Source organism: Dendrobates tinctorius, unplaced genomic scaffold (genome assembly GCF_039654945.1).
Source record: "Dendrobates tinctorius isolate UK_male_01 unplaced genomic scaffold, ASM3965494v1 ptg000208l, whole genome shotgun sequence".
Taxonomy (NCBI): Eukaryota; Metazoa; Chordata; class Amphibia; order Anura; family Dendrobatidae; genus Dendrobates; species Dendrobates tinctorius.
This window is the reverse complement of record NW_027361875.1, coordinates 10,825,054-10,852,194: the sequence shown is the minus strand read 5'-3', so window position 1 is coordinate 10,852,194 and position 27,141 is coordinate 10,825,054. Positions and strand designations below refer to the sequence as shown.

The 27,141-nt window shown below is 46.3% G+C and overlaps 1 protein-coding gene across 5 annotated transcripts in view; it reads right to left on the bottom strand.

Annotated features, from left to right (window-relative positions):
* RALGAPA1 (Ral GTPase activating protein catalytic subunit alpha 1) overlaps positions 1-27,141 on the bottom strand; it is a 448,263-nt gene that overhangs the window by 398,135 nt on the left and 22,987 nt on the right. The gene's annotated exons all lie outside the window — the stretch shown is intronic.

Below are 27,141 nucleotides of genomic sequence, written 5' to 3'. Positions count from 1 at the left end.
CCCCTTATAAATCATGCCTGTACTATAGATTTTAGTGGTTTAGTTGCCAGAAAAAAAATCTCTCTTTTGATGGCAATGGAGGGGGTTTCTGTGTACCATTACGTTCCACCAATGTGCACACTGACCACTTTGTCATGTCTAATGATACTCTAGTTCTCATCCTGTTACAAAATTCAGAGGAATTTTATTTTAGGCTCGACATGATATATACACCAGGGCAGCACTTCTCTATAATATTACTATGAAGGTACCCCAAAAAAGGTTTACACTCCCAGCAATCACCTGATCACACATCCTAACTCCATTAAAGTTAAATTGTCATGTTATTAAATTGCTTTAATTTGTTAGATAGTATAAAAACAAGCAAGTTTGCAGTTGATTTTCTTCGTCTATCTACTGTCATTCTACTGCTTTGAGAGCTTTTATCTTACATACAGTAGAGTACATTTGGTTTCCATGGACCTCAGCCACTAGTGTCTGGCAGAATGTGCGCAGTAGTTACATTCCAGGAGGAGTTAACTCCTAACATCCCAGTCAGCTTTCTCCACCCTATTGATTTCTACACAGCAATTTGTTACTCCCGTCCATGACAGCTCCTGATCAAGCTGATCTTTTCAATCCGGTAGAATGATAGTCCTCCTACCTCTAGCATTGGCATTTTTCAGAGCAGTTCTCCTAATCACAGCTCCAACTTTCCCGAGCTACGTATTTTTCAAAGTCAATGACAGATAAGTAATATGTTATAGCAGAATGAAACTACTCACCAGATCTGTCACTCAGAGAGGAGCAACAGCCAACTCCCCCTCAAGCTACCAAGAAGTAAGGAGACTGCAGTGCTCTGAGCTGCTGAAGAGACAAACTGAGCATTTCTTGGCTGGCAGAGCTTGTGATCCCTGCCATAAGAAAGGCAGAATTTCCTTCCTTATAACCAGGGCTGTGGAGTCGGAGTCGGAGTCGTGGAGTCGGAGTCGGAGCTCATTTTGGTGGAGTCGGAGTCGGAGTTGGAGTCGGTATAAAATGGACCGACTCCGACTCCTAAAATATATAATAAATTGGGCACAGTAGTTCAATGCAGGATGTGCTGAATATTTTTTCATAGGAGTTTGGGAAAGTTATGAAATGTCCTATAAATGGCTGTTCTATTCCTGATCTAAGGCTACATTCACACACAGCGTTTTTCCTGTGTTTTTTGAGGATACGTTTTTCAGCTGCAAAAGTTGATCATCTTTTTAAAAAACTGCATCACCTGAAAGGTTTTTGAGCTCATAGATAATGTTTTCAATAGCAAAAACAGATTAGAAATCTGCTCTATCTATCCATTTATCCAGATCTGTCTATCCATATCGTATCTGTACCAAAAAGAATGAAAACCGGGTAGTACACTAATATATATTCTGTTCTATCTAAATATCTTGATTATTGGATCATAAAAATGATTAAATGTCTGAGGTTCACATTGTACTACAAAAAATTTTTCACTTAAATATAAGCAATATGTGTGGGAGACGGAGTCGGAGTCGTGGAGTCGGAGTTGGAGTCGGTGTAAGGGAAATTGAGGAGTCGGAGTCGGAGTCGCAGGTTTGGCTTACCGACTCCACAGCCCTGCTTATAACTAAGGCCTCTTTCACACTTCCGTTTTTGACCATCAGTCAAAATCCGCCAGTTTTTGAAAAAAAACGGATCTGCCATTTTTCTTGGCGGATCCGTTTTTTTCCCCATTGAGTTGCATTACCGGCGGATCTTGAAGGATGGCCATCGGTTTTTTTGCGGATCCACCAAAATGTTTGCGTCCGCCGACATGCCTGGACGGACCCTGCAACGTTTTTTTGGCTCTAGGATCCGCATTTTACAGTGCGCATGCCCGGAGAAAGCCGGGAATCAATCTCTCTCTCTCGATCCGTCAAAAAAACGGTCCGGTGACATCCGTTTGCATCAGTTACAAACAGATCTGCTTTCCGCCATGTTTGCGGATTTTAACTGACAACTAAAAACGGAAGTGTGAAAGAGGCCTAAGCAGACACAATGGGTAACATGAATCAATATATTCCAAATGGAAAAGGGCAACTCCCTACATAATCCAACCTACAATTAAACAGTAAATACCAGTAAAATTATTTCCTGCCTGGGCTGCAATCTTGTCATTATAAATAAGCGCTAAAATTATACCACTTTTTCAGTGGACCTGCACCAAACACGCAAAAAGGCCAAACTAAGCCTTGTAATCTGGGTAACCAGTGTTAATATCACCAGAGGCCAAATTCAAGCATATACAAATTATGCAGCAAATAAACACTACTGGTTTATAGAGCACAATTATAAAGCCCTATTCACCAGTGAGTATAAACTAGGCATTATACTCAGACTTCCTTTTCCTTAATTTTACATTAAATCATTCATAATTTTCGTAATGTACCCAGTATAGCCACATGGACTTCAATTAGAGCAGCACATCGCGCATGAATTCTTGGAGCATCACAAACCAGTAAGTACGCTTATCCATAAAGCCTACTTTTTTGCTCTCCTTCATAATTATATATAACTAGCTGAAGAGCCCGCCGCTGCCTGGGCATAGTAACTATCTACGGTTAGTTATAACAAATTATAATGACTATATCTATATATATATATATATAAAGCTGAGTGTATAGTCACGCCCACTCCGCATAGCCACATTCACTATAATATCCCACATCATCCCGTCAGCCAGAGCTACCGGACTACTACCCCTAATATCCCACATCATCCCGTCAGCCAGAGCCACCGGACTACTACCCCTAATATCCCACATCATCCCGTCAGCCAGAGCCACCGGACTACTACCCCTAATATCCCACATCATCCCGTCAGCCAGAGCCACCGGACTACTACCCCTAATATCCCACATCATCCCGTCAGCCAGAGCCACCGGACTACTACTCCTAATATCCCACATCATCCCGTCAGCCAGAGCCACCGGACTACTACTCCTAATATCCCACATCATCCCGTCAGCCAGAGCCACCGGACTACTACCCCTAATATCCCACATCATCCCGTCAGCCAGAGCCACCGGACTACTACCCCTAATATCCCACATCATCCTGTCAGCCTGGGGTGAGAATCAGAGTGCTGAGGGATTTACTCTAACTTCCATACCAGAGATCCCTTTAAGAGAGGCCTGGGGTCAGAATCAGAGAGCAGAGTGGATTTGCCCTGACTTGCATACCAATGATCCTTTTAATAGAATCCTGGGGTCAGAATCAGAGCGCTGAGGGATTTGCCCTAACTCCCATACCGGAGATCCCTTTAAGAGAGGCCTGGGATCAGTACCAGTGCTGGATGGATTTGCTCTGACTTCCATACCAATGATCCCTTTAAGAGGGAAGATGTGCCTATTGGATGGAGGATGTGTGATGTGTATATGGGCACGGGAGGAGGGGATTCATTTCTGTCATGTGCTCTCTGCTCCTTTCTGGGGGGCAGACAATGGCTGGGAGCTTATGTTTCCAGGGATGCTAGATTTCTCTCACCATGTCAGTGTCTGCTGAGGTGTTTTCTGGAGTGGGAAAACTGTTGCTCATAGCAACCAATCACAGCTCAGCTTCTTTTAAACAGCTCTGGTGAAATGAAAGATGCTTCGTGATTGGTTGATGATACACACACACACATTCATTTTATATTTAGAGATATATATATCGCATTCCGTTATAACCGCTGAGTATAGCTTACTACATATATTATATTACATGTGCTGATGGTAAGTTGTGACCTTAAAGGGGTTGTTCCATGAAAATCATTGCAGGGACCTCCACCAATCACCAGAACAGGTCACTGTGTCCTCGGTGGTCACACTATACCCACCATCTCCGCCAGTCCCATATACATGTGATAGGCTATGGGCCCACGTTGCAGAAATGCTGCGGAATTGTCCGCAGCATTTCCGCAACTCCCTGCCGCTGGTAAAACGCATGCGGAATTCGCATGCGCTTTCCCGCAAAACACAAGCGTTTTTAGCTTTCAGAATGCTAGCGCTTTTCCAAGCGATTTGAAGCACTTATAATGCCTATGCAGCATCAATAGTAAAAGATAGAATGTAAAAATAATACAAAAATAAATAAAAAATAGGGATATATTTACCCTCTGTCGGTCACCGGAGTCTTCCCGGCTCTCAGCGGCACTGCCAGCAAGTTCCGTTCCCAGGGATGCATTGCGCGAATGACCACAGATAACGGAGCGGTCACGCGACTGCAACGTCATCTGGGGTATTCTCGCAATGCATCCCTGGGACCGGAAGTTGCTGGCAGCGCTGCATGCATCGCTGAGGACTCCGGGGGACGACAGAGAGTAAGTATATCCCTATTTTTTATTTGAATTCTATTTTTTACAGGAATATGGTACCCAGGGCATGGAGAAGAGTCTCCTCTCCTTCAGACCCTGGGTACTATCCGCACATGAAGTGCTCACTTTACACATGGTGGGCATAGACACATGCGAAAAGTGAGCGTTTCAATTCAATCCTATGGCGGCGGAATCGCCATGATTCCGCAAAATTAATGAACATGCTGCAGATTTTTCTGCTATGCGATTCCGCAGCGGAAAAATCTGCAGCATTGGCACAGCAACTGCGGAATCCCATAGGAATGTGTTTTACCTAGCATTTTTTAAGCGCTTCCGCAGCGGCAAAAACGCAGCGGAAACGCTTAAAAAACGCAACATGGGCACACAGCCACAGAGTAGCCGCGCACTACTCCCCTATGATTGGTGAGGGGCCCTAAAGTACAGACGTTACAGAAATGTGATGGGAATAAGGTTTTGAATGCCCTGAAAAAGTGTAAAATCTGATTCCAAAACTAAAATAAAAAATAAGCAAATGTTAGAAGGGTTTTCATACTGAATCCAAAAGAAAAAGGAAAAAAAAACAAAGACGAAAAGGTCATGGAAACGAATGAAATACATGTAATCATTTTACAACACTTAGCTGTGAAATATTAAAATGTAATCATTATGCAATAAGTTTCCAAAACCAAAAGCCTCGGGCTAAAAAACTAACAAGCCGATTATCCATGACCCGGGCAGTCACGTCTATTCCGCCTCCCTGGAAACCAATATATTCAGATGTAATTACTTCACATCCTATTTGTGCCTTGACGGAGGAATGTAAGAGAAGCGCCCACTCACAATACAGTTAGACCAAAAGTACAAGATGATTTATTTATAAAAATAAATCTCAGGATGTTTTGGGGCCTTTTTCAGATCTTAGAAAATATTCACAGAGAGGTTTTTTTCCACATGGATTTTGAAGCCGTCAGCACCAAAACTCTAAAAAAAAAAAAAAAAAAAAAAAAAAATTAAAAAAAAATTAAAAATCTTCCTGAATAATATTCGTTTACATGGGAAATCCAGATTGATAAATTGATGATCATACAATGAGTTGTTCTTTATTTTTACTGATGAGACTTTGAAAACTGCTGTGGTGCAGGAATAAAAAGTTACAAACTTGATACTGAATGTGCCAGATGTCAAACACACAGATACAACCAGGGTCGTATTTTTGTCCAGCCGCTTCACTGATGCCTTCACCTTGTGCCAGTCATTGCACTGGTTACCCATCTGCTACAGAGTACAATACAAACTCATTTCTCTCAGTTACAAAGCTCTCCATGGTTCTGCACCACACTACATCTCCTCCCTCATCTTTCTATCACCCTACCTGTGCTCTCTGTTCTGCAACTGGTCTAAGACTAATAATATAAGTCATAATCCGAGCCTCCAACATCCTTATCCAAGACTTTTCTAGAATGCACTACCCAAGATGATACGACTAATAACTATTTCCCACATTTCTAGACTTGCTTTAAGAACACATCTTTAGACTGCAGACGTCCTTACAACATGGTTTGAGCATGGACTGAAATGCACAGACTGGCCAGACACTATAAGAAAGCTGTCCCTGGGTACTAGGGCTAAAAGCGCTTTCCCTGGGTGCTAGGGCTAAGAGTGCTGTCCCTGGGTACGAAGGCTAAGAGCGCCGTCCCTAGGTAGTAGGGCTAAGAGCACCGTCCCTAGGTAGCAGGGTTAAGAGCGCTGTCCCTAGGTAGTAGGGCTAAGAGCGCCGTCCCTAGGTAGCATGGTTAAGAGCGCAAATCCTAGGTAGTAGGGCTAAGAGCGCCGTCCCTAGGTAGCAGGGTTAAGAGCGCCGTCCCTAGGTAGCAGGGTTAAGAGCGCCGTCCCTAGGTAGTAGGGCTAAAAGCGCCGTCCCTAGGTAGTAAAGCAAAGAGCGCCGTCCCTGGGTACTAGGGCTGTAAGAGCGCCGTCCCTGGGTAATAGGGCTAAAAGAGTGCCGTTCCTGGGTAGTGGGGCTAAGAGAGCTGTCCATGGGTATTAGGGCTAATGTTAGGAATCTGTATCCTGCCATACATATGCAGAGATACAGACCCTCACATTTGTCTCCAGAGGCTAAGTCCTTTCAGCCAGCTTCTGAGCATGCTCATGGAATGAGCTCCCATTGGAGTTCAGGAGTCAGGTGCTCAGGTCCTGCTCCTGATTCCATTGGTTCAGCTCAGGGCTCTGGAGATTTCCGGCAGGTCCCGTACGCTATAAAAAGTGTGCATGGCCGCTATGCCATGCGCTAGTATTTTTCATACTGCTGCTGTATGTATGGTGATGGATGCTTGGACTGGTGGCTGACTTATTATGAAACCCCTTCCCTCTGATATTACGACTGTGTGTGATTGGGCAGCCGCCAGTAGCAGCGCTAACGCCAGCGCGCTCCATCTAGTTCTCTCTCAGCAGCTAGTGTCCTGCATCGCGCCAGCGATATTGCGGTGTCTCCGCTGAGGCTCCGTTCTCACCTTGCTGCGTTTGCAGTTCCTCGAGCGTTCGCAGTTGCGACGTCTCGCACCTCTCTCTCACGGTAGGTCTAGATGGAGTTGTCCTGACGTCTAAGGCTACTCCTGTGACTATTTATACCGTGTTTGCTCCGCTGGAGTCTGTGACCTAGAACAGACTTAGTGGTTTTGTATGCTTTAAGCATGCAGCTCTGTGACCTTAACAGAACTTGCTGTAGTGCACTGGGTGCAGTTAACCCCGTGCACATAACCGCTACAGTGCTCTGCCTCTGTTAGCAGCGGTTTTTCCATCTGCCGCACGGTGGACCCCGGGCGGCGAACACGCTTATTTATATTTTTTTAAGCGTGTTCCGCCGCCGTAACATAATACTAGCGCCAGGGTCTGGCTTACGATGGCAGATCAGCAGCAACTGTTACAGCTTGTGCATCAGCTCGAGGCTTGTCTTGCTACCCTTGAGAAAGCTCTCACAGCTTCGCAGGCCACAGATGCTGCTGTCCAAGCACTTACGGACGCGGTTGGGCGTATGTCCATGTCCGCCCTTGCACCGACAGTTACCCGCCCCCCTTTACCTGAAAAATATTCTGGGGATGGCGCCTCCTGTAGAGGTTTTATCAGCCAGTGCTCGATACACCTGGAGCTGCTGGCTGCTCAATTCCCTACGGAGCGGGCTAAGGTGGCCTTTATTGTCTCCCTACTGTCTAGCAAGGCGCTGGAATGGGCTACGCCTCTATGGGAACGTGGTGATCCTGAGATTCAGACCGCTGCCAACTTGCTTACAGCCATCAGGCAAGTTTTTCTCGTTCCTCGGGTCACTCGCGACACGTCTCTGCAATTACTCGCCCTTACCCAGGGGTCACTACCGGTCAGCCAGTATGCTGTTCGTTTTCGGACACTGGCGTCCGCGTTGGAATTGTCTGACAGCGCCTTAATCCCTGTCTTTTGGCGAGGTCTAGCAGAGCACGTGAAGGATGCTCTCTCTACTAGAGAGATCCCCACCAGCTTGGAGGAGTTAATCTCCGTCTCCTCACGGATCGACCTCTGTTTTTCGGAGCGCGGTATGGAGCGGGCGCACTCCAAGCGCAAATCCGTTTCAGCTCCCAAATTTTTTGAACCTCTTGAGCTAGGGGAGCCAGAGGTTCTACTTCCTGAGCCCATGGAGATATCTCGTACCAACCTTAATTCAGACTCCGACCAGGAGTCCATTTGCGGTTGTCACCATGTTTGTGCGGTTTCTTCGGAAGCCGTCTCGCCGCAAAAGGTGGAGTCTGAACCGGTTATCGAGACTTTTGTGCCTCCTCATCTCAGGGCTCAGGTGCTCGCCTGGGCACATGCGCCCAACACGCACCATCATCGGGGCTATATGCAGGTTTCAAAGCTGCTGGCTGGTGCGTATTGGTGGCCCCATAGAGCTCGGGACATTAAAAAATTTATTCAGGCTTGCACCTTTTGTGCTCAGCCTAACCATCCCAGGCGGAGTGTGGCGACATCTGCCGACACGCGGCGGCGTGCCTCGGTCATTCCCGCTCCTGCCATCTCCCAGGTGTCCCTCTTGAAACCTAGTGACCTCGATTCCACTGATGCCTTCCAGGTGTCTCGGGTGACTATAACACCTACCTGGACACCAAGCTCGCCCTCAGACGAGTTTGAGCCCTGTGCCATCGTAGGGCACGGGTCAGTCGCCCGGAAGGTTCAGGGAGGAGGGGGCCTTAGGAGGGGGGGTAATGTTAGGAATCTGTATCCTGCCATACATATGCAGAGATACAGACCCTCACATTTGTCTCCAGAGGCTAAGTCCTTTCAGCCAGCTTCTGAGCATGCTCATGGAATGAGCTCCCATTGGAATTCAGGAGTCAGGTGCTCAGGTCCTGCTCCTGATTCCATTGGTTCAGCTCAGGGCTCTGGAGATTTCCGGCAGGTCCCGTACGCTATAAAAAGTGTGCATGGCCGCTATGCCATGCGCTAGTATTTCATACTGCTGCTGTATGTATGGTGATGGATGCTTGGACTGGTGGCTGACTTATTATGAAACCCCTTTCCTCTGATATTACGACTGTGTGAGTGATTGGGCAGCCGCCAGTAGCAGCGCTAGCGCGCTCCATCTAGTTCTCTCTCAGCAGCTAGCGTCCTGCATCGCGCCAGCGATATTGCGGTGTCTCCGCTGAGGCTCCGTTCTCACCTCGCAGCATTTGCAGTTCCTCGAGCGTTCGCAGTTGCGACGTCTCGCACCTCTCTCTCACGGTAGGTCTAGACGGAGTTGTCCTGACGTCTAAGGCTACTCCTGTGACTATTTATACCGTGTTTGCTCCGCTGGAGTCTGTGACCTAGAACAGACTCAGTGGTTTTGTATGCTTTAAGCGTGCAGCTCTGTGACCTTAACAGAGCTTGCTGTAGTGCACTGGGTGCAGTTAACCCTGTGCACATAACCGCTACAGTGCTCTGCCTCTGTTAGCAGCGGTTTTTCCATCTGCCGCACGGTGGACCCCGGGCGCTTATTTATATTTTTTTAAGCGTGTTCCGCCGCCGTAACAGCTACGAGAGCAGCCCTTGGGTAGTAGGGCTAAAAGAGAGCTATCCCTGGGGAGGAGGGCTAAGGCCTCTTTCACACTTCAGTTTTTTGCAATCAGTCAAAATCCGCCAAAATTTGAAAATGGCGGATCCGCTTTTCTTGTTGCGGATCCGCCATTTTTTCCCATTGGGATACATTAGTGGCGGATTTTGACGGATGGTCGTCCGTTGCGTCCGCTATTCGGCGGATCCGCAAAATTCCTTGCGGATTCTGTCTGAGGGGGTCCGGAGCTTGCAACGTTTTTTTTCGCCGTCAAAATGGTGGGTGACGGCGGATCTGCAGTCATCCGCCATGCGGTAGAATGGCCGCCTATGGGCGGCAGATCCGCCGGGATCCGCGATTTTGCGGAATCCGCCGGCGGAATCCGCAAAATCGCACTGCGCATGCCCAGAAAAAATGATACTTTTCCAGACAGTCCCAAAACTATAAAAGGTGGGCTAATTGGGCCTCAGACATGCAGTAGCAGCCAGCCAGCCAGACAGCAAGCAAGCAACTGCCAGCCAACATCAAGAGGCCTGCCAGTTACAGCACCAGCACGCCGGAAAGTGTGAGTATACCTAGTTGTTTATGACATTTCTGTGTGTGTGTATGGCCTGCTAGTGTGTAGCCTGCGTGTGTGTGTGTGTGGTCTGCGAGTGTTGCATGTCTGTGTGTATATTTATATTTTTTTCATTTTTTTTCTGTTGCATGTGTACTGCATTTTATTTTCATACAACTGTAATATTATTGTATTTATGCTGTGATTATGTGGTGTAATTGGGCCCAGACAATCTGACACCAAGCTAGACATCCGACCGCAGCCTGACTGATAGAAGACTGAACTAGAGCTATAAAACCTGCCTGCCCAGCTGCAAGTCTACCACCTGCAAGACCCCTGGAGAGTGTGTGTGTGTGTGGCCTGCCTGTGTGTGTGTGTGGCCTGCCTGTGTGTGTGTGTGTGGCCTGCCTGTGTGTGTGTGTGTGGCCTGCCTGTGTGTGTGTGTGTGGCCTGCCTGTGTGTGTGTGTGTGGCCTGCCTGTGTGTGTGTGTGTGGCCTGCCTGTGTGTGTGTGTGTGGCCTGCCTGTGTGTGTGTGTGTGTGGCCTGCCTGTGTGTGTGTGTGTGGCCTGCCTGTGTGTGTGTGTGTGGCCTGCCTGTGTGTGTGTGTGTGGCCTGCCTGTGTGTGTGTGTGTGGCCTGCCTGTGTGTGTGTGTGTGGCCTGCCTGTGTGTGTGTGTGTGTGGCCTGCCTGTGTGTGTGTGTGTGTGGCCTGCCTGTGTGTGTGTGTGTGGCCTGCCTGTGTGTGTGTGTGTGGCCTGCCTGTGTGTGTGTGTGTGTGGCCTGCCTGTGTGTGTGTGTGTGTGGCCTGCCTGTGTGTGTGTGTGTGTGGCCTGCCTGTGTGTGTGTGTGTGGCCTGCCTGTGTGTGTGTGTGTGGCCTGCCTGTGTGTGTGTGTGTGGCCTGCCTGTGTGTGTGTGTGTGGCCTGCCTGTGTGTGTGTGTGTGGCCTGCCTGTGTGTGTGTGTGTGGCCTGCCTGTGTGTGTGTGTGTGGCCTGCCTGTGTGTGTGTGTGTGGCCTGCCTGTGTGTGTGTGTGGCCTGCCTGTGTGGTTTTTTTTTTTTCATATTTTAATTGTTTTTTCTTTTGCATGTTTATTGTATTTTATTTTCATATTTGCAATTGTGGTGTGATTAATGTATCTGTTGTATATCGGTGTTTTTTTACTTTTCATTTATTGTGGTATTTAAAATAAAGAGCAGAGTAGCTCCTATTTGTGGGAAAAAAAATTATAAAAAAAAAAAAACTTTTGAAAAAATCTCCGTAGTTTCATTTTAAAACAAGGTAAAATTAAGTTACCATAAAGGTACATTAATTTTTTGGTATACAAGTGTGGTTATACTCAAGTGAGAGATTGCAACATGCCATCAAAAAATTCTGGGTATACACAGCAATTACACACCTTAAATCACAGGTTAAACTCTCGGTGAGTTTTTCAGGGAATTCATAAACATGCAAACACAGTGTGGGTATACACAGAAATTAGACACCTTCAATCACTGTGGTTACACTCTCGGTGAGTTTTTGAGGGAATGCAAACACAAAGTGGGTATACACAGAAATTACACACCTTCAATCACTGTGGTTACACTCGGTTACACTTTTTCAGGGAATTCAAACACATTCAAAGATAAAGTGTGGGCTTACACAAAAAATTACACACCTTCAATCACTGTGGTTAAACTCAGTGAGAGATAAGGGAATTTACACATGCAAACACTTAAAACTGCGTATACTTAGTTTCAGGGAATTACACTAATTATATACAAATGATTTTTTTTATGGGTTTTTTTTTTTTAAACTTTCATATCATTTTCTTTATACTTGCAGATCACTTCATGAAGCACCGCCAGCCAGGCCGCAGCAGAGACCGCCAGCCAGGCCGCAGCAGAGGACAGGCAACCATTTCTAGTTTCCCTGTAAGTATAAAGGCCTGAAAGCTTATTATGATCCTTTGTATAGTAGCTTAACAAGTGTCTTTATACTTGCAGATCACTTCAGGAAGCACCGCAGCAGCCACCGCAGCTGACCCAGACCGTAATGTCTTCTCCTGAAAGCTCCTCCTCACATCAGCGAGCTGAGGTAAATAATTTAGTTTTTTTTTTAACTCTTATTTTTTTTTTGTTTTGTTTAAACACTATATCCATGTATTATGTTTTGACAGGAAGCTGATTCAGAGGAGCTTCCAGGAGGAGATGTGCAGGGTGGAGAGACATATAGAGGTGGAGAGGGGGTGCGCAGAGAGTAAGTTTAGCACATACACATATACATAATGCTACACCCAACACAAACATTCATCACAGTGCACACACAATAACTACGCATCCATCCAAACAAAAAATTTTTTTTGTTCTATAGTCTTCAGAATCCGGTGCCCGCACTAGAGTGACTCCCAGGGTCGTCGAGGTGATGCCTCTGGTGGTCGGCAAACGGTAAGTAACCCTATTTGGATAACTGATTAAATGAACATCATGTGTTTGAATAGAATGTAATTTTTTTTTTTTTTTGTATTTTATCTTCACAGGTTTCACAGCGCGCTCCCCGGAGACATCTGGAGGAGGGTCTAACTATAGATACAGATGAGCTCATCCGTGAGGTGGAAAACCGGGAGCCGCTGTGGAACATGGCAAACCGTTTACACGCCAACCAACCACCCGACGGCTCTGGGATGAGGTCTGTTCTTCAGTTATAGACAACTGGGAGGAGCTCAATGCGAGGGCCAGGGATTTTGTGCGTAAGTATTACAACTTCAGTAACTTATATTCCAGCATGTGAAGTGTTGAATACTAAACCACCTTTTTTTTTTTTGCTTCACAGGTGACAGGGTTATCACACGGTGGCGGTCGCTCCAGGATCGCTTCAAGAGGGACTACAACAAGGAGATGCAGACCCCGAGTGGATCGGGAGGACGACGGGGACCCCAGTGCAAGAACTACAGAGCCCTGGGGTTCCTCCGATCAACAATGGTGTGCAGAAGGTAAATATTCCACAAACCATTTCTGTAGTAGAAATGTTTAACCAAATTTTTTTCAGCAGAGTTAAATTAAATATCAATATTTTTAATATATTTTTTCTCTTTTTTTTTTTTTTTTTTTTTTTTTTTTTTTTTGCACCATCTGCATCAGAGTTGCGTCCCCCTGGGGTGATCCCTAGTGAGACCGCCCCCGGTGACCACATCGAGGTATCCGACCCCTCTGTACCTACCCTCTTGTCTCATCCCTCTATCCCCTCCACCAGCACTGGAGCAGCAGGGCAGACTTCATCACATGAAGCTGCTGGTGACGATTTGTTCCCTGTTCCCCACCCCTCAGACACTGCCGCAACATCTCGACCAACTTTTGGTTCTGGCCGGCAGCGTCTGAGGAGTCAGGAAAGGATGACCTTGTCTGACTGTGTCTAAACTCATCTGTCCAGCATGGTTTACACACTTATGGACAACAGTTATCTTCTGGGTTGACCATGATCAAAGTATCATGGAACTCAGAAGATACATGGAACAGATGAATTTAGAATCAAACCAGACACCGAGACATACCTTTTTTCAATCCGTTGTCCAGCAAATGGAAGGTTTAAGTACTCACCAGCAGATGCGTGTGATGCAAGCCTGTCAGAATGCTCTAGTGGAAGTACTTGCAGAAGCATCCCATCCTCCCCCTGTCCATCCTTCCCCCATCCATCCTTCCACCACCATCCATCATACAACCGTCCCTCCTCCTACCACTCCCTCTCCTTTCTCTAGTTCCCCATTCCATTCTTCCCAGTACCTTCCTTCCCCATTGCATTATACCGCAATGCCCTCACCATACCCACCCCCACATACACCTTCAATGTACCCACAAACCTCGTCTGTCCATCCACTCCCGTCCCAACCACGTGTTAAACCCCCCTTTCCACTTCTGATCCTCACCAACTCCCTCCCCAGTCCTCTCCCTCCCCCCCCCCTCGATGTGGTCAACCCTGTTAACCCCTCCAATACTATCTCCACCCAACATTACAAATTGTGACAAAGTGATTTGTTTTTTCCAAAAAAAAAGGTAATATATACCAAAAAAAAAATTTAAAAGATTTTACAAAAAAGGTTTAAGATACCAAAAAAAAACTGTTAAAAAAAAAATTATTAAAAATTCACAAAAAAATAAAGTTATTACAAATTCACAAATTAACAATTTTTTTTTTTTTTTTTTTAAAAAGAACTTTATTGTGTTCTTGGGAAATATTCAAAGTACACCAGTGGTGTAAAAGGTAAACAAAACACAACACTTGGTAACACAACACTGGGTAATATTTCACAGTACACCGGTGGTGTACAAGGTACAAAAAACCAACACTTGGTAACACAACATTTGGTACCCAACACTTGGTAACATTTCAAAGTGTAAAACAACGCTTGTTACAAAATACTTGGTAAAATTTCAAAGTGTAAAACTTTACGCTTGGTACACAACACTTGGTAACATTTCAAAGCGTAAAACAATGCTTGGTACCCAACAATTGGTAACATTGCAAAGTGTAAAACTTAAAAAAAAAAAAAAACACTTGGTAAAACAAATCACATGGTAACACAATGCTTGGGAAAACCAAACACTTGGTAACATTTCAGTGTAAAAGTAAAAAAAAAAAATTGGTACTCACAATTGGTATATTAAGAAGAAAATTATATCATGTCATCTTGCTAGTCCACTTGTCCCTCTGGTGTCAGAAAATAGTCTGCAAAGGTGTCCCTCATTCTTGACACTGAGCCAGTACTCCGAAAAGTTTGCTGCTCATAATCCCACAAGGTGGTTTCAGACAGATTTTCATCGATGGAAACAGGTTCCTTTGAAAGGACAAAGTTGGGCAGGATAACACAGGCCTTCACCACCTCATCCACATTCTCTGTTTTCATTTTAATGGCCGTTAACAGGACTCTCTATTTGGCAGTTAAAATTCCAAACGCGCACTCCACCACTCTGCGCGCTCTGGTTAACCGATAGTTATAGATTTTTTTTTTTCCGGTGTGTTAATCCACGACTACCATATGGTTTGAGTAGGTGTTTAGAAAGCTGAAAAGCATCGTCACCAACGCACACAAAAGGCATTGGTGGGCCTGTTGTTCCAGGGAGTGGTCTTGGAGGTGGGAAGTCAAAATTGTCTCCATACAAGCGACGGCCCATGGTGGACATCTTGAATACCTGAGAGTCATTAGAACGACCGTATGCACCGATGTCCACAGCAATGAATTTGCAGTTTGCATCCGAAATGGCCATAAGCACAATAGAAAAGTATTTCTTATAGTTGTAAAACTGTGAACCAGATCCCATGGGTTTCACAATCCTGATATGCTTGCCATCCACGGCACCGATGCAGTTTGGAAACTGGCAGATTTCTTGAAACTAGTCGGCAATCTCCAGCCACCTCTCCTTTGTTGGCTCTGGGATGTATTCCTCCTGTAGAGAATCCCACAATGCCCGGCAGGTCTGTTGTACAATTCCAGCAATAGTGGAAATCCCAATCCGGAACTGGAAATGGAGGGAGGTGAAGGATTCTCCAGTTGCCAGGAATCTGGGAAAAAAAGTAAAATTAATCCAAACTACAAGCCATAACAATAAAAGCCTGCAGAATCTGAAACATTTTAGAAAGTAGATAACTTACCGAAGGGTCACCATCAAACGCTCCGCCGGTGATATAGAAAACCGCATGTAGGTGTCCCTTCTCCGGATTTGTTCTCCAACACGATTCACCAATATCTCGAACAATTCCAGCCTCATGCGCACGTAGTTGAAGAACTTGTCCGGATTATCCCTCAATTCCAGGTACAGTGTGGAAAAAACGCCACGGGTAAACCTCTGTGCATTAATGGGATGAATCCACTGGCGCCGTCTTCTCATACGCAGGATTCGCAGTCTTCTTTTCTCCCTCTGGAGAGCAATAATTGCCAACCGATTCAAGTGAAGATCCAATTCCACACAGAAGCTGTCAATACTCGCACTAACTCCTTCCATCGCTGCCACTAGCTCTAAAATCTTTCAAAGAAATTGTATCACAACACCCTAGATATATTTCTCCCTAGTTTCCAGTATCCAATCACATTTGGGAGCATTCTCCAAGAGCGAATCATATTTTGGAGGAGTGGAAAAACGGATGCCAACGGATGGTACGGATCCGTTTTGTTAAGGATCCGCACTAAAATCAGTATAGCGGATCCTTAAAAAAACGGATCCGTTCCATCAGCTGGCATCCGTTTTTATACATTTTTAGCGGATCCGCCATTTTCAAATTTTGGCAGATTTTGACTGATTGCAAAAAACTGAAGTGTGAAAGAGGCCTAAGAGAGCTGTCTCTGGGTAGGAGGGCAAAGAGAGCTGTCCCTGGGTAGGAGGGCAAAGAGAGCTGTCCCTGGGTAGGAGGGCAAAGAGAGCTGTCCCTGGGTAGGAGGGCTAAGAGAGCTGTCCCTGGGTAGGAGGGCAAAGAGAGCTGTCCATGGATAGGAGGGCAAAGAGAGCTGTCCCTGGGTAGGAGGGCTAAGAGAGCTGTCCCTGGGTAGGAGGGCAAAGAGAGCTGTCCCTGGGTAGGAGGGCAAAGAGAGCTGTCCCTGGGTAGGAGGGCAAAGAGAGCTGTCCCTGGGTAGGAGGGCAAAGAGAGCTGTCCCTGGGTAGGAGGGCTAAGAGAGCTGTCCCTGGGTGGGAGGGCAAAGAGAGCTGTCCCTGGGTAGGAGGGCAAAGAGAGCTGTCCCTGGGTAGGAGGGCAAAGAGAGCTGTCCCTGGGTAGGAGGGCAAAGAGAGCTGTCCCTGGGTAGGAGGGCTAAGAGAGCTGTCCCTGGGTAGGAGGGCTAAGAGACGTCTGCCATACCTCAGAAACCAAGATTAAATGCTCCCTATGCCAAGTAATGGTTGCGTCTGATGTGATAAAAAAAATGGAACCACACAAAAGTGCTGGCTGACTGTGTACTTAGTGTTCACTTTTTATGCTGCCTGACTGCGTCCACTGCGATCACCGTTTGTGCTGGCCGACTGCGTCCACTGCACTAACCATTTGTGATAACGATGTGCACAGTTCACTGAGACAAAGATGGCATCTGCTCCTTATGCTAGCGCCGCCCCCTCTTATTACCACTCATTGCATCTGCTCAGATTCAAAAATCACATCTCCCTGTGACGGCTCGGCCCCCTCTGCTAGGCACTGGCTGTGTTGATGTCTAGAACGCAGCCTACCTAGTAGAGGGGATGGCTGCTATCATAGATTTTGAGCCCCAGGACACACCAACACTGCTCCAACCAGCTCTCCACTTTCCCTGTACAGGGTGCTAGTTGGAGCAGTGTTTTGAAGCGTGTCCTGACCTCACAGGTCGCATAGAATGACATAGCAGGCCGGATTCGGCCTGTGGGCCTTGAGTGTAACTTCTATGGCTAGGGGAACTTCTGCCCGTAACACCAAGCAAAGAATTTGTGAAGTCCGACGCTGATGCTGGATGAGACGGCCGGGGTCACAATTAGTGTACCAATTCATCCCAGAGGTATTCAATGGGATTGGGGTCAGGTATGTGCATAGAAATCAGGATCCCGAACATCAGACATAGCATAAATGGTGGGATAACTTTCCAACCGCTGGGGCCTCCACTTATCCTCAGCATTGAGTCTCTTAAAGCTTCCGATGCGAATGGAGCGGAGGTCAAGCATGTGCATGGCCACTCCATTCATTCTAATGGGAGGGCTGAAGACCAGCCAAGCGCAGCACCCAAAATCCCGCCAATAATGGTGAACATAAAACATCAACCAAAAAGCAGTCAAAAACAAGTAAAATAGACATTAAGAAATGCACCAATTAAAAGATTAGGGGAAATGAAAAACAGGCGAAAACCAAAAAGTAGTCAAAAAAGGCGCAAATGCAATAATGAATAGGGCCAAATTCTCCAGATACACATACAGTGAATGCTGCTGTGTTTTAGAGCAAAAGCTGGCTAGGGCCAAAGGATCCAATTCATCAAGACCGATATTGTGCATGCCGGTATCGATGAGGGAGCATGATGAGATGTATGCCTCTTCATGAGCCTGGAGTTGCTGGATAGTGGCATGTGCCTATGTGGGTTTCACCAGAAATCTTACTCAAATCAGGTACTGGAGTAGGTCTGGTGTAGGAAATGTCACAGCTCATCATTAATACGCCCATTTTGTTGGACGTGGGAGAAACTGGCATGAAAACGCCAAAACCCACTAAATTCTGGTACAACACAAAGTTGTGCCAAATTTTTTCAACTTTTCAAAGTTTTTACACCAGAATTCTGGTTTGAAGGCCCCAAAAAGAGACTTAGAGCATTTTAGGAAACGTTCAACAAAAAAATATCCCGACAAATCTAAGATTCTCCTCCTTTCTTGCTATTTTGTCATTTATCACAATTCAAGACGTTTTCTTTTTATAGTTCTCAATTTTGTGAATCCTCCCTCTCGCTGTAAGTAAAATTCTGCAGCAGGAGCCTCCCCCCACTGCCCATCATTACAGAAGGACAAGGATTGATAATACCAACGTGAATAAACCTGCCCACTAAGTCTTTCCCAAACAAAAAAAATCCTGTAAAAAACAGCGTGGGAAAGTATATCCAGTCTTCTTTTATCATTAACTGCTATATTTAGTGCTCATTTGCCGGCTCTGCCGTGTTTGAGCGCCCACAATCCTCCGATCCTTGGCAACAGGAGACCTGCAGAATATTACATTTACAATGTTAGTCTGCAGCGAGAAGAAAGCATGAAATATTTAAGAAGGCGTACAAGATAAGTAATGCTCGGCATTTCCAGGCCATTCACTGCTTCTGTAGTCCTAAGCTGTGTGATGATGAGAATGTGTTATGCAAGCAGAGCTGTAAGGTCCGTCCGCACTTGTCACGGTGGCTACAAGGCTTGGTATGTGCAGTACACGAGAATATTCTTCACTGTTGTTTGACAAGAAGCAGAGGAGAAATGTGGAGCCAAAACAAGTATCAAGCAGCGCCGGACAATGGAAGGGAAGTCCCTGCCCGACTCTTTGTATCCAGCATTTTCTTTATGTTACTAATAATACAATACTAAGTCTGCAGGTCTGCAGAAAATGGTCATCAAGCGGCGTGGAATTACAAGTACGTTCCCACCAAGTCGCTTCCTCTACTTTTAGATGATCCCACCGGGAGCGGGAATGGTAATAAGTAAGGAAAACGACCAACCTCAGCACACAGTCCCTACACCGCAGACATAAGGCTCCAAGCATTAAAGGGAATCTGTCAGCAGGTTTCTATATGTAATCTGAGGTAGGGGCTAAGACACACATTTCAGGGATGTGTCACTTATTCGGTTGCATGCTGCTGTTTCAATACAATGAATATTTTATAACCAGGAGATCACTGCCTGGACTACAGCTCATGTGAGCGCTGGTCCGGCCATGCCCCCACCACTGATAGGCAGCTCCCCTTCAACAATGTACAGAGAGAGCTGTTGTGGGGGCAGGGTTAGCTTTCAGAGATCTTGTGCATCTAACAACTTTTATTGAGTCACAACTGCTGCACCCAGTAAACTAAATGATACATCGCTGGAACAAGGGTCTCTTTCCCTACATTTTGCTGATGAGATAGCAAAAACCCGCTGACAGATCCCCTTTAAAAGGGGCTGTCCATATCTGTTTTTTATTTTTTTTAATAGTTTTCCTAATATACTAGAATAACCCCTATCTATATGATAGGGAATACCTAACTGATCGCTAGCGGTCTCACTTCTGGAATCCCAGAGATCCTGATAACAGGGCTGGGCAAAACAGAGTCTGAATGGTTGAGCATGCTTAATCAATTCAGCACTCCGTATAAAAAACCCATAACAATGCATACTCCACTCCCGCAGCAACAACAGCGGTGCTGCTATTCCCAGTGGGTCACGTCACATTGTTGTGTTACAGGTCTGCTGCATGCACCAGCTGTCAGGTTCTCTTTAAAGCCGCGACTGCGTTTTAAAGGGAATCACCAGGTTCTTGCCACCTAATTAGAAAGGAGCATAATGTAGGGAAAGAGACCCTAATTCCAGCAATGTGCCAAATACTGGACTGCTTGTGGACATTTAGATGACATCAGTTTTATCAGCAGGAGATTATCACTAGAGGACTAGTAAACCTACTGCCATGTAGTCCTCTATATTCTTAAGTTATGTGTAACCCCAGCCACACCGCTGATTGGTAATACAGAGCTCAACATAAAGGTCTGCTAGATCTACAGCAGATAAAATAGGGATTTTATCAAAACTACAGTAAGAAGACCAGTAAGTGATACATTGCTGGAATCAGGATCTTTGTCCCTACATAATGCTGCTTTCAGATGGGGTAGCAAAAACCTGATTCCCTTGAAATGCACAGTGGACAGGATTTTACATCCACTTTGTTTGAACAGTTATACACAGCAGATTTTCTGCACAAAAAAATCAGTATTTATGCTATGTGTGAACATGGCCTTATACAGGTGGGAGGCCAACTCTCGGCACTGCCGGTCAGCTGCTTGCTGGGAGGCGGAGGGGCACCAGGCCCAGTTATGGTTTACTAGGCACAGATTAGTACTTATTACTGACCCGTAATATAACACTAGGCACAAGCCAGAAGCCTCGCAGACTTTTCTCGCCAGTAAAGGTCTCCGGATTTGTGAAAAACAACAACAAAGTAGTGAATTCCTTTATGTAAGTGTGACTTGTCGCTTAACTTGCACTCCAAACAACTGACGATGAAAAGGACGCAGACACGCGGCCCCTCACCCTGCACGTCGCCCCCATTAGGGATCATGATGTATACAGAACTGGCGTGAGTCCGCGGGCCAGAGGGGGCGCCAGAGGCCTCCTGGCAATATAAACAGTCTGTGCTTCCTGCAGAACACAGAAGGTCATGCCTTCCTGCTACTGGAATAACTCACATTCTTTGGCACAGCGATCCTCTCGAGTATTCCTCCATGCAGGTCAGAGACCCAGGCGTTGTCCCTATAAGGCATGACGCTATGCGTCCCCACCACCTACCACCTGGACAGCGCTTACTATGGAAGAGAACACCAAGCGAGCTACTGGATGAGCGCGATCAAAGACACAGCAGACCGTAGCACCATGCAAAATACGTCAGACATAGCGTCACTTGTATAAGGACTATGTAAGGACTGCGGCACAAGGCGGTATAAATAATGCACATCCCGCCACCGCGGACTGACGAAACGCTGGGAAAAGCTCGGGACTCCTAACCCTGACCTCCAGAAATGTCTCCCACTGTGCGGATGGTGACCATAGGGTCTCAAATAAAATGTAAAAGGACCAGTATCGTGCATGCGTGACCACCAACCCATTCACGGTGTATACAGGCTTCAGCAGGGATCCATTCAGGATTTTGACCCAGGGGAAATCAATATTTGTACGTTCTTATATACCTATGAGGTCCTGTACAAGTGGTCAAATGACCCCTGAGGTCACAGATTGGATTTCGAGTCGGATGACTGGTGGGCGAGACGTCAACTCTTCGGGTCCAGGCTTGGGCAAGGATCGTGACACTTCTTTATTTTACCGAGATCACTTCTCTCTGGTCACTGTTGAAGAGTGGCTGAAAAATCACTAACAGAAGGGAAGAAGCGTCTGATCTTAGAGTTCTTCTCATCTTGCAAGGGGGTAGCCCGTTATCATGGCCGGGGGCACCTCTCTCCGTCCGGGCTGGAGTACCTACATTATGGGCAAATATGAGTGTGGGGAATAGAGGTTATCATCTGCTGTGCCCGTAGGAGGGCCGCCACAAACAAGCCAAGGGGTAGAAGACACCCATGCCGGACATTCTGTGTTATGTGAGGATAGGTTCACTCTTGCCCCATTTTTACCAGGAAAAAATAACAGAAATATTTTTTTTTCCTGTTAAAAGAGGTCTCCGGTTAGGCAAACCCCTGTCCATCCAGCACCAGTTTGATTTATTAAAAAAAAAAAAAAAAAAAAAAAAAAAATCCGTTACTCACCCTCCCCAGGTCCAGCGCTGAGTTTACCTGACGGTACCCCAATTGGCTGCAGATTTTACTATGTGATGTCAGCGCTGCAGACAATACCGGACACTGGAGCAGCAGAAACTCAGCGCTGGACCTGGGAAGGCGAATAAAGCAGGGTTTGTTTTTAAAACCAAATTGCACTAGGGGAAAAAAAAGAGTTATCCAAAACTGGAAAACCCCTTTAACATGATGGACACCCAAATAAAAACCCATTATAGCCAATAATTGGTCTGGTTTGGGCCCATCAGACGGATATGCTTCCATTTTTCTGTTTTTATAATGGAGCAGGAAAACTAAATGCCAAAAGCGAGTGTGAACAGAGCCGAAGCAGAGAATTTTTTTTTTTTTTCTGTTCATTTTAGAGCTGGTCTTAAATATGGCTTTTTTTTCCATATAAAAGACCCTGATTGCATTGCAGATTATAGCGCCCCCTACGTGATCCATGTATATAGTACCAGTCTCACTGCACTGACCAGAACGCCCTGGAGGCATCTACTTGAGGTTGGACACAACATCTCAGCATGTTCCTCTGGATTTAGCGGCCGTCTGTTCCTCCGAGCTCGGCTACAGCTGACATTGAGGTACAAGGTGATACCTGCATACCACACTCTGGCAAATCCCAGCAGCAAGTTTCAGCCTGTACCCCGGGTGGTTGTCTGCTGTTACTACTTGGCGCACGCCGTCCCTCCAGTGCGCTGAGCTGGCGAGCGGAGCCAGGAAAGCACTAACGATACAGTACAGATCTGTCTAATCGCTTGTCAACATTACCGGGGCATCCAAAGCAGTGAATGCAAAAAGTCTACACACCCCTAACATTGTTTTTGTCATGTAAAAAAAAAAAAATCATTTCAGACCTTTTTGAACCTTTAGGGTGTGTACCCACGTAAGCGTTTAAGCGTTTTACCGGCAAAAAAGCTTAAAAATAGCTCAAAAGCATCCCATTCATTTTAATGCATTTTGTAGTTTGTGCATATTGATGCGTTTTTTTCCACGAAAAAAACGCTTCGTGGTAGAAAAAAAAACGCAGCATGCTCATTAATTTTGCAGAAAAGTCCACGTTTTTAGCTATTTTCAATGTGTCTGGGGACGCGTGGAAAAATCGTTCAAAAACGTGCGTTTTCTGGGAAGGAGTCCGGTTTTCATGCAGAAGTTTTCTGCATACGTGGGTACATAGCCTTAATGTCGCCCGTATTCTGTACAAATCTGTTGATAAACAAACTAAAATATTTTTGGGTGAAAAGGTAAAATAAAGAAGTTGCATAAATCTGAACACCCTTAGATTTATGAAATTTTCTCATATCGAGCACTGTCCTACCTATGATATTCTACGGTGCACATGTCCGACTTGTTCCTCCATGATGAGAAACTGGGTCTGAGCAGAAAAAGTAAATTAATGTGCATATCCTGGAATAAAAAAGTAAAAAAATATATTGCAAAAATTGCATGAAGGTAGTAATAATAGTACCTGATTGATCAGCAGAAAATACAGGAGACCTGTCCCGATATTGATATGAGGGTCCGATTAAAATCGACCATGTAAGTCTATGGGTACATAAAGAAAATCTGACCACACTCAGATGACATCAGAGTTCACTACAGTTTTCATGGCCTGACACAAAGGAGGTGGAGAAATAAAGGCCACCGTCTTGCCAACCTATCCGACAGATCAGACATGTGAAGAATGCGGGAGGTTGTTGTCACACGCAGTCCACAACCAGTATTTGCCAGGAATTCCTGCAGCTCCTTTAATGTTGTCATATATAGAAGTGACGCAAAGGTGTTACATTTATGACTATGCTTGCTGGAGCTTTTTTTTACTCCTTGTACAGAGCTCTAAATCCTACGTGGAAAGAGATATTAAGACAACAACCAGCAAAGGACCTAAAAAAAAAGCAAGATCATAAAAAGTGGGAAATGACTTCCAAGCATCTGGCCTATTAGTACATGGCTCCCAGTGCTGGTATTTTTAGAGCACATACATGCAGATATCCAGGGCTTTATATACTTTGGAGCAGTGCCACATAGCACACAGTATTCTTCCTAAACCGCCAGCTACAGTTCTGCCTCCTGCTAAAAAGAGGTCAAACATTAAATCCTGGGGATTTCTTCACCAATATCATAGAAAATCCACTTTCTGGAAACCACTCCAATGACACAATTACAAAAATTAAAACACATGGCAAATGTAGGGAACACACAGGGTCATCCAAACCCAATACTACACCCTGATGTAAAGTCTGTCACAGCGTCAGGACAGCCTAGGTACACCAGTCCTTGCAATCCTGATGTTCCAGGTATTATCAGAATTCCCATACTGGAAAGCAGAAAACTCCGGGCTGATGAGCATTTAATGGGGCATTTCATCCAAAAGTATAAAAAGTGGGATCAGTGATGGTCCAGTGATTGGACCACAAGATACCACAAGAATGGAGCAGTGAGTGGGCATGCCATTCTAATCAGTCTACAGCACTGCCGACGACCTAACCTATAGAGTGCCACATCACGCTCTGGGTCTCCAAGACGTAAAATCTCCTTCTACTGTAGGTGGTCCCAGAGGTTGGATGCCACTGATCTAGCATTGATCACCTATCCCAACAATAAGGTCAGCAACTGCTGAGTTCACATTTTCCTGCACGGCACCGTGACGCTGTCAGGAGACCCAAAGGCCATTTTTACCGTCAGTAACTTGATCGGCACTACATGACTCCCGTAAACTGCAGCCACTATATATCCGCCACACAATTACATGGAAAGTGACATTTATTCATGAGCGACCATCAGCTCAGGCACAATGGTAAAACTCAAGAAACTGCACCAGGTTGTCAGACGATACACCGCCATATGAGCACTGCACCAGATCCATAGCTTGCCGTCCACAGACAAGAAAGGGTTGTCTTGTATCACGAGTACGGGACACCTGTTATCATCTATTTTTTGGTGCCAGAAATTTGCACTAAAATTATCGTGTATTTGTTGGCGCACAGTATGACACATTAGGTCATGCCCTTAGCTTTTACAGCAAGGTCACGCACACTTGTCTGAGAAGGCGCAAAAGAGTCAAAAACATATAGTAAATATAGTGCAAATCATGAAAAACAGGTTTATACCCAAGGGTTCATTTCCAGAAAGTTTCTGCATAAAGCTAGTAGAAACCTTGCATCAGAGAGATTTAATGCTTGCGTTGCCGCTTTCATTACTGTGTATAGGGTGTAATATACTCTACTTCTGTGTAACGGAACGAGACACCGCCTGAGCTCCTCAGGGCGACTGACCCAAGACCCCGCCAGAGCTCCTCAATGCGGCTGACCCAAGATGCCGCCTGAGCTCCTCAGGGCGACTGACCCAAGACGCCGCCTGAGCTCCTCAGGGCGACTGACCCAAGACGCCGCCTGAGCTCTTCAGGGCGACTGACCCAAGACGCCGCCTGACCCCCTCAGGGCGACTGACCCAAGACGCCGCCTGACCCAAGACGCCACCTGAGCTCCTCAGGGCGACTGACCCAAGACGCCGCCAGAGGTCCTCAGGGCGACAGACCCAAGATGCCGCCAGAAGTCCTCAGGGCGACTGACCCAAGGTGCCAACAGAGGTCCTCAGGGCGACTGACCCAAGGTGCCGCCAGAGCTCCTCAGGGCGACTGACCCAAGGTGCCGCCAGAGCTCCTCAGGGCGACTGACCCAAGACGCCGCCAGAGCTCCTCAGGGCGGCTGACCCAAGACGCTGCCAGAGCTCCTCAATGCGGCTGACCCAAAATGCCGCCTGAGCTCCTCAGGGCAACTGACTCAAGAAGCCACCTGAGCTCCTCAGGGCGACTGACCCAAGACGCCGCCTGAGCTCCTCAGGGCGACTGACCCAAGACGCCGCCTGAGCTCCTCAGGGCGACTGACCCAAGAAGCCGCCTGAGCTCCTTAGGGCGACTCACCCAAGACGCCGCCTGTGCTCCTCAGGGCGACTGACCCAAGACGCTGTTTGGGTTCATCATAGACCCCGGTCGCACCCCATCCTCCATGCATCCCCTCACTACCCGGCCCCCCGACCATCCATCCTTCCCTGCCTCTCACCAATCGCGATCCTCAGATGCTTCAGCCGGGTCAGGACATCCTTTTTGGGTTCCAGCATTGTTTGGGTTGATTTCTTCACATCCCTGTGAGTTTTTTTTAGAGAACATCCCGGATGAGAGGAGGACCCCCCAGCTCACCCCTCCAGGTAACGGTATATACGGGCTTCTCGAGCAGAGGATGCGGACAGCAACAATCCCAGGGCGAGGATGAGAGGGGTGCGGGTGTCCCCGCTCTGACAGTTACACAGATACATCCAACATTGCCATCCCCGTCTCACTCCAGCATAAGAAAGCAATCGATCGCCGAGCAATGCACCGCCCGCTGCTGCCATCTTGCGTCCAAAATGTATTTATACGAGGTGAAGTCAGGAGGATGGCAGCTCGTGTAACTGCACAGTGTGCACAGGTCGGCCCCATCCTGTTATCTGCTTCACCCATGACAATCCAGAACTCGGGAGATCATCATGAGTCACACAGCTTCATATCAGTGGGATCCTGTGACAAAATAGAACAGGCCTCATTCAGACATGCGACTGTGTGTGAAATGAACTGGTGCATTTCTCCACTTGTGACATTAGCTCCAGTTGTCAGTAACGCTGTATAATAGTTCCTCGGGGGCGGGCTTATCATCAGGGCCAGAGAGGTATGGGGGGGTGACCACTGCCACCTCCAAAGATGCATAAAAAAGGGCATTACAACCAGTTATTGGTTGTCTCTGGTCACAAAGAGGTTAAAAGACCGGGAGCAGCTCCGCACTGTGGCCCCCAGTACATTGGGACACAATTTGTGTAGAAGGAGGCAAATAAATCTTCACGCACTGGGATTGAGGGGCCGATTTATTATCGAATTTGTGCTTTTTTTCGTCTAGTTTTTGGTGTTTTATTATTTAAATTTACACTTTTATTTTAGTCTATTTTATACATTCGCCCTTTTTTTATTTCCTCCATTGTGGGAGAGGTTTGGGTTTTTTTTAAGATATTTCTGGATGAGTCTTCACTTTTAACTCTGAAAACCTGCATTATTTTTGGTCGCTGTCCTCCTGTCCCCTACGAAAGCTTGGCTCAGCACTTCTGCTAATTCATTTTAGCAATGTCCTTGTCTTTCCACTCATTACAATCTACGGCCATGTCCATACACCACGTCAGTTTTTTTGGTGGAATGTCCACAGAAAAATAAA